This window comes from Lycorma delicatula, chromosome 9, assembly GCF_047948215.1.
Source record: "Lycorma delicatula isolate Av1 chromosome 9, ASM4794821v1, whole genome shotgun sequence".
Classification (NCBI taxonomy): Eukaryota; Metazoa; Arthropoda; class Insecta; order Hemiptera; family Fulgoridae; genus Lycorma; species Lycorma delicatula.
In genome coordinates, this window is record NC_134463.1 from 79,660,201 (window position 1) to 79,668,199 (window position 7,999).

Sequence of the window (7,999 nt, forward strand, 5' to 3'; positions counted from 1 at the left end):
GGTACCTCGTCACAAGGATTGTGCAAATCTCCTTCAGTAGGCTGCATAGGATTGTCAATCGTATAAGTGTACTTACAATTAACGCCCTGGTATTTGTTACACAGCCCATAAGCTAAACTACATAATAAAAATTGTTCACTATTAGCATTACTTAACCGAGCACTATTTGTTATAAACTGTAACCGAAAGCCTACTGGCGTTACACTGCACTTTACCACTTTCACTTCCGATGTTCTTCGAAAGGTACTAAGGTACGATGTCCACTGGGATGAATGCGAATGGTGTGGTTACGTAGCCAACGGCTTTAATAGGCGGCAGGCTTAGCCGGTGTTTTATCGGCTGCAGGTACGGCCGTCGTCCACTGGATCTTACCGTTGATATGTTTTAACTGGTGTCCGCATGTCCACATAAAACGATGATGGTTGAAAACCAGCTTCCCTTTTTAAAATTGGAAATTGGACGGTGTATAAAGTCCGTTCCTGATGCCCCGGCGTTGTGGGATGTGCCTATAGAATCGGTTTTTGCTACCTTCGCTGCAGGAGGTCCGTCAGCCATCTCGACATCTGCAGTCCGACTTCCTGACATTTGTGGATATAGTATTCCAGTAATTGATTTTATACTGTACTTGATGGAAATACCTGCGGCATCAACAAGGCTGTGCAATTCCCAGTCCGATCGAAATCCCCAGCAAAATCACCGATGGCCTGTCTATCAGTATACGATATGTATATATGATGATGTCTGTGGCCGACTCGTATCTGAGGTCGTGCTCAAGCGCGATCTGATCATCGATGTCGACCGGGGGCCTGTTTCAATCGGGTTTCCAGGGCCTAAGTAGTTATGTTCAGGAAAATTCATACTTTCTTTCACTTTCTCATTTTTCTGTTTAGCCTCCGGTAACTACCGTTTAGATAATACTTCAGAGGATGAATGAGGATGATATGTATGAGTGTAAATGAAGTGTAGTCTTGTACATTCTCAGTTCGACCATTCCTGAGATGTGTGGTTAATTGAAACCCAACCACCAAAGAACACCGGTATCCATGATCTAGTATTCAAATCCGTGTAAAAATAACTGGCTTTACAAGGACTTGAACGCTGGAACTCTCGGCTTCCAAATCAGCTGATTTGGGAAGACGCGTTCACCACTAGACCAACCCGGTGGATTAGGAAAATTCATACTGCACGCAGCAAACATTGCGGGCCTTTAAATAGTACATTCCCCCACGCTATTTCCGACCAGTACTCCCACCGCTGTAACATGACGAATTGGTCACTTGTTCGGATCTTTCCGAGAAAGATCCAGCCTCGCGCCGAACGACCGAGCCGTAAAGGCTTATGTATCGGAAATTCCGGAGCACCATTGTGCTGGAAGTATAATTTAGAGAGGAACATCCATCATGCAGCTGCGGCAATTTTTCTTTGAAGAAAGTGCAAGTACAATTCAGCATTTAAGCGGCCCGGTAATATGGAATGGTCCAAAAAGCTGATTGTGAAGAATGCCGCATCGTACATTGACGCTAAATCGGTGTTGAAAATTGCCTTCCACCGTTTCATGAGGATTTACTTCTGCCCATATATGCTAATTGCGTAAGTTGTTGACGCCATCTATAGTGAAATTTAACCCCTCGATAAACGAAACATACTTGTAGAGTTGTAGATTTTTATTCCTCCATTTGCAAAACTCTAAACGAAACGACCGTTTCCTGGGTGAACTTGAACTAGTTGTTTATGATAAGAATAAAACTTATTTTGTTTAATTGTCTTCCAAACCATCGTTATGCGAAACTCCGATCCGCTTAGAAAGACGTCGTGTACTAATGCCTGGAGTGAACTGCATCGTTAATAATTTCATCAATAACAACGTGGTGTGGCACAGATCGTTCGTAGCCGGTACGAATACTAGGTAGCGAACCTGTTTTTGGAAGATCGCATAAAGTCGCGCTAATTGTTTTGGGATCTGAAATCCTGCGATTCGGAAAATGTATTTCACATTCCACTGTAGTATTACCATTACACACACCCAAAATGAATATCATATCAGCGTATTCCTCTGTTGTAATTAAGTACGACATTATTTCAATGGCAAACCGATCACTTTCAAACTAAAATTCAAAGAAAATCTTCGCTAAGTACACAAGGTTCACAGTATGATTAATGTACCTTACAGAATGATTTAAATACTAATACCATATTTTTTTCATTGTTGACCAGCTGTTGTTATGTTGTTATTTTTTTGCCAACTTTTAAATAATAATTTTTCAAATAATTTATTGTATTTTTGTCATTAAATAAAAATTACTTCGATAAAATAATTATCGAAATTGTTGTGTAATTTTCAGTTTTTTGTTTTAATCTTCTAACAGAAATTTTTAACGGTAAATTGTGTTTTTAACAATTTTTCAAATCGCCAAATAAGAATTTGGTTTTTGTTTACATAGAATAAGTACTTTTCTGATAAATGTAGTAACGTACTGCTTCTATAAAAATTTTAATTTTTTAACTTTCTTTGTTTTATCCAACTTATATTAAACTATATTGTTTAAAATGAAATTCTCTACAAGTTTTGTGTTTTTATTACCCATTTAACAAAGTTATTGTAGATCAAACATAAAAAATAGGGTTTTTACTCCAATTTATTGATTTCCCCCCCACAGATTTTTAAAAAAGTACTGCAGATATGGTTTTGGGACCTATTTTATTAGATTTATCAGAGCCATAATTATAAATAATCACTAATTCTGCTCCTTAAATAACGTCCTAAAAATTTCAGTACGATCTCATTTCACCGGGGTAGCTGAAATTCGAGCGAAATCTTTCACTAGCCGTACTCGCAAACGAATCATTTTAGGACATATATTTATATGAACTTTTTCCATTATTTTCACGAGTAGAATAGATTATGAAAGTCAACTTCGTGATACACTCTGTATATGTGGTTAGAATAATTGCAAAAAATTTTTTTTTTTTTTGTCTTCAGTCATTTGACTGGTTTGATGCAGCTCTCCAAGATTCCCTATCTAGTGCTAGTCGTTTCATTTCAGTATACCCTCTACATCCTACATCCCTAACAATTTGTTTTACATATTCCAAACGTGGCCTGCCTACACAATTTTTTCCTTCCACCTGTCCTTCCAATATTAAAGCGACTATTCCAGGATGCCTTAGTATGTGGCCTACAAGTCTGTCTCTTCTTTTAACTATATTTTTCCAAATGCTTCTTTCTTCATCTATTTGTCGCAATACCTCTTCATTTGTCACTTTATCCACCCATCTGATTTTTAACATTCTCCTATAGCACCACATTTCAAAAGCTTCTAATCTTTTCTTCTCAGATACTCCGATTGTAAAAGTTTCACTTCCATATAAAGTGATACTCCAAACATATACTTTCAAAAATCTTTTCCTGACATTTAAATTAATTTTTGACGTAAACAAATAATATTTCTTACTGAAGGCTCGTTTCCCTTGTGCTATTCAGCATGTTATATCGCTCCTGCTTCGTCCATCTTTAGTAATTCTACTTCCCAAATAACAAAATTTTTCTACCTCCATAATCTTTTCTCCTCCTATTTTCACATTCAGTGGGCCATCTTTGTTATTTCTACTACATTTCATTACTTTTGTTTTCTTCTTGTTTATTTTCATGTGATAGTTCTTGCGTAGGACTTCATCTATGCCGTTCATTGTTTCTTCTAAATCCTTTTTACTCTCGGCTAGAATTACTATATCATTAGCAAATCGTAGCATCTTTATCTTTTCACCTTGTACTGTTACTCCGAATCTACATTGTTGTTTAACATCATTAACTGCTAGTTCCATGTAAAGATTAAAAAGTAACGGAGATAGGGAACATCCTTGTCGGACTCCCTTTCTTATTACGGCTTCTTTCTTATGTTCTTCAATTGTTACTGTTGCTGTTTGGTTCCTGTACATGTTAGCAATTGTTCTTCTATCTCTGTATTTGAACCCTAATTTTTTAAAAATGCTGAACATTTTATTCCAGTCTATGTTATCGAATGCCTTTTCTAGGTCTATAAACGCCAAGTATGTTGGTTTGTTTTTCTTTAATCTTCCTTCTACTATTAATCTGAGGCCTAAAATTGCTTCCCTTGTCCCTATACTTTTCCTAAAACCAAATCGGTCTTCTCCTAACACTTCTTCCACTCTCCTCTTAATTCTTCTGTATAGAATTCTAGTTAACATTTTTGATGCATGACTAGTTAAACTAATTGTTCTGTATTCTTCACATTTATCTGCCCCTGCTTTCTTTGGTATCATGACTATAACACTTTTTTTTGAAGTCTGACGGAAATTCCCCTTTTTCATAAATATTACACACCAGTTTGTATAATCTATCAATCGCTTCCTCACCTGCACTGCGCAGTAATTCTACAGGTATTCCGTCTATTCCAGGAGCCTTTCTGCCATTTAAATCTTTTAATGCTCTCTTAAATTCAGATATCAGTATTGTTCCTCCCATTTCATCCTCCTCAACTTCCTCTATAACACCATTTTCTAATTCATTTCTTCCGTATAACTCTTCAATATATTCCACCCATCTATCGACTTTACCTTTCGTGTTATATATTGGTTAACACATCTTTCTTTAACACATTATTAGATTTTAATTTATGTACCCCAAAATTTTCCTTAACTTTCCTGTATGCTCCGTCTATTTTACCAATGTTCATTTCTCTTTCCACTTCTGAACACTTTTCTTTAATCCACTCTTCTTTCGCCAGTTTGCACTTCGTGTTTATAGCATTTCTTAATTGCCGATAGTTCCTTTTACTTTCTTCATCACTAGCATTCCTATATTTTCCACGTTCATCCATCAGCTGCAATATATCGTCTGAAACCCAAGGTTTTCTACTAGCTCTCTTTATTCCGCCTAAGTTTGCTTCTGCTGATTTAAGAATTTCCTTTTTAACATTCTCCCATTCTTCTTCTACATTTTCTACCTTATCTTTTTTACTCAGACCTCTTGCGATGTCCTCCTCAAAAATCTTCTTTACCTCCTCTTCCTCAAGCTTCATAAAACTACGTTAAATATATTACTAATATTATTATTAGTGTTTTTTTTAGATTTTATTACTACTATTGACTTAAATCGTAACGTTTAAAAATAACCTTCACACAAATTATGCATATTTTGTATTTGTTTTGATATGTTATAAATTTACTTAATATATATATATATATATATAGTTGTAATAAAAATTTAACTGTAATTTATTTTACCCTTGTTATTTGTAAAAACTTGTTATTTTACACTTGCCATTTGATGTTATTGTTTTTCTACGTTAACATTTTTAATGTTTTAAATTCTGACATTTTTACTTACTTTTTTACTTATTTATTTGTTTCCCGAATTTGTAAAAAAAAGCCAGTTTAAAAACATTATTTGATCAAACGAGAATATAAATTTACCACAATACTTAATGAAATACTTTTGTACACATATTGATATAATTTTTCTTTTTTTATATGCTACTATTATTACAATCTTATATGTGCTTCAGATATATTTTAACAAATAGTTATGGATAAAATTAATGTAAAATGCCAAGACTGAATATTATGTTTTTATTTAATTTAATTTGAACATATCTTAAATGCAGCAAAATGCTGGCCTTGAAAATTATTAAATGTTTACAATTAGGTTAATAAAAAATGTAAAACTGATGTGGGAATTTCACTTTTTCTGCGTTTATGCATATGTCTGTGGCAGGAATTTTAGCATCTCTGTCTCTTATTCAGAGCTTCTGGTGTTCAAGTCTTGACCAGATATGGTATTATTTTTTCACTTGCTAAAAAAATTCATTTCATTATCATCTATCAGCAATTGTTATAGATACCACCCGGAATAAAATATTATATACAGATATTAATTGCTGTTAGACTTTCTAGCCTTCAAATCAGTTATAAACATTCAACACATCTATTCACTGTTCTGAGGGGACAGGTTGTAGATATTTAATTTTGTTAAAAAATATATGTTTGTAAAAATTAAAACAAAAAATATTCAAATCTTGAAAAAAATTCTAGGACCAACAAAAATAGATGCAAATGCATAAACAAATTCAGAAGTAATAAAGATATTTAAAAAATCCAGTGAAACTTAGTAAATGTCAGGTTCTTTCAGGTCGAACTGAGAATGTACAAGACTACACTTCATTTACACTCATACATATCATCCTCATTCATCCTCTGAAGTATTATCTAAACGGTAGTTACTGGAGGCTAAACAGGAAAAAGAAGGAAGGTTCTTTCAATAAAAGAACCAAATTCTTTGCCCATCTTATGAGAAATCATGATAACAAGTTTATAGAACAAATTTTCAACTATATTTACAACAAAAATAATGAAAATAAATGGTCCACAGAAGTTTATCTAAGAAAATATTACAAGATAAAACAACATTCAGAAAACTGATATAAGATTTTAAAGGTTTCTAAGAGAAGGAGAAAAAAGAAACTAACATCTGGTCAGAAGAAAGAAGGCAAAAACAAAGCGAAAGAATGAATTATTGAGACCAGGAAAGAATATGCCTAAAAAAAGAGAGATAAATCTAAAATCTTGCTTCATGTGATCCTCACTCAGTCAAATTGAGAAAAATATATTAACTTAAAAAAAATTATAAAAAATAGGAATTATGAAAATATTACAGTAAGTTAATTTATAGTATCGAGTTATAAGAGTTGAGCAAACTCCATTTTACCCAATTTCCTAATTGAACATTGGCAGTTGGTTCTCTTAGGAAATAATAACTGCATTACCAATGACAATTGGTATCGAAACAATTAAATTGAGATTTTAGATTAGCATATTAACAATATACCTAAGATTAGTATTGAGATTCTTTCCTCAAGTTCAAAATATGATGTTCCAGTGAAGCATTTTAATGTCAATTTTTTTGTTTTTTACTCTGAATATTTTCATGTATTCTGTCTGTAGTTTAGCTCAGCCCATTAACCTACATACCTTATAATACTTCTTTATATAATCAACATATGAATTAAGAGATTTATCGTAGCAATACACCAACTTCAATATATCCTCGTCGTATTCTTCTGCCGCTAGTCCATTTAGCCACTGATTTTTAAGTTCATCGTCACCTGCGAATCGCTTACCACTCAAACATTTTTTTAATCTCCCAAACAAATAGTAATCAGAAGGAGCTAAGTCCGGACTATATGGTGGGTGATCGTAAATTTTCCATCCAAATGTTCTCAGTAAATCAGGTGTCGGACGACGCGGTCGGTCAGCCACCCACGTCGTCGATTTTGAATAGCGCGCCGTAACTTACGTAGAGTTTTGCACTATGCTTCTGAATTTATAGTCGTTCCACGTAACATGAAATCAAATCAGCAGTATGTCATACCGATTCCAAAAGATTGTGGCCGTCAGTTTCCACTCAAATTGCTGTGGCTTGACCTTTGTTGGTCTGGTTAGTGATTGAGGATGACGCCATTAACTAGACTGCCGTTTTCTTTCTGGCGTGTAATACGAAATCCATGTTTTATCGCCGGTAACAATTGAATTAAGGAACTCATCACCTTTTTCTGTGTAGCGCATCAAAAATTCCAAAGTAAATCACATTCGGATGTTTTTGTGACGTTCCGTTAAGACGTGCGGCACCCAACGTGCACAAACCTTTCTTAAGCCTAAATGGTCATGAACAATACGAACAATAACAGCCCTTGAAGCATCAGGATAAAGAAGGGTCAGATCGGAAATCGTTGAGCGACGATATTTTCTCATTTCATTATCGACGCGTTTCGACAAGACCTCAGTGATTATCGAGGTCCTCCCCCGAACGTTCTTCATCATGCACATTAATCCTGTTTTTTCTAAACCTTTCCCACTCTTTTCGGACGTTTCTTTCATTTATTACATTATCACCGTACACAGAAACCTACTGCCTATGAATTTCAGCCGGCTTAACGTTTTGATGGTGTAAAAAACGTATGACCCCACGTACTTCACAGTCGGC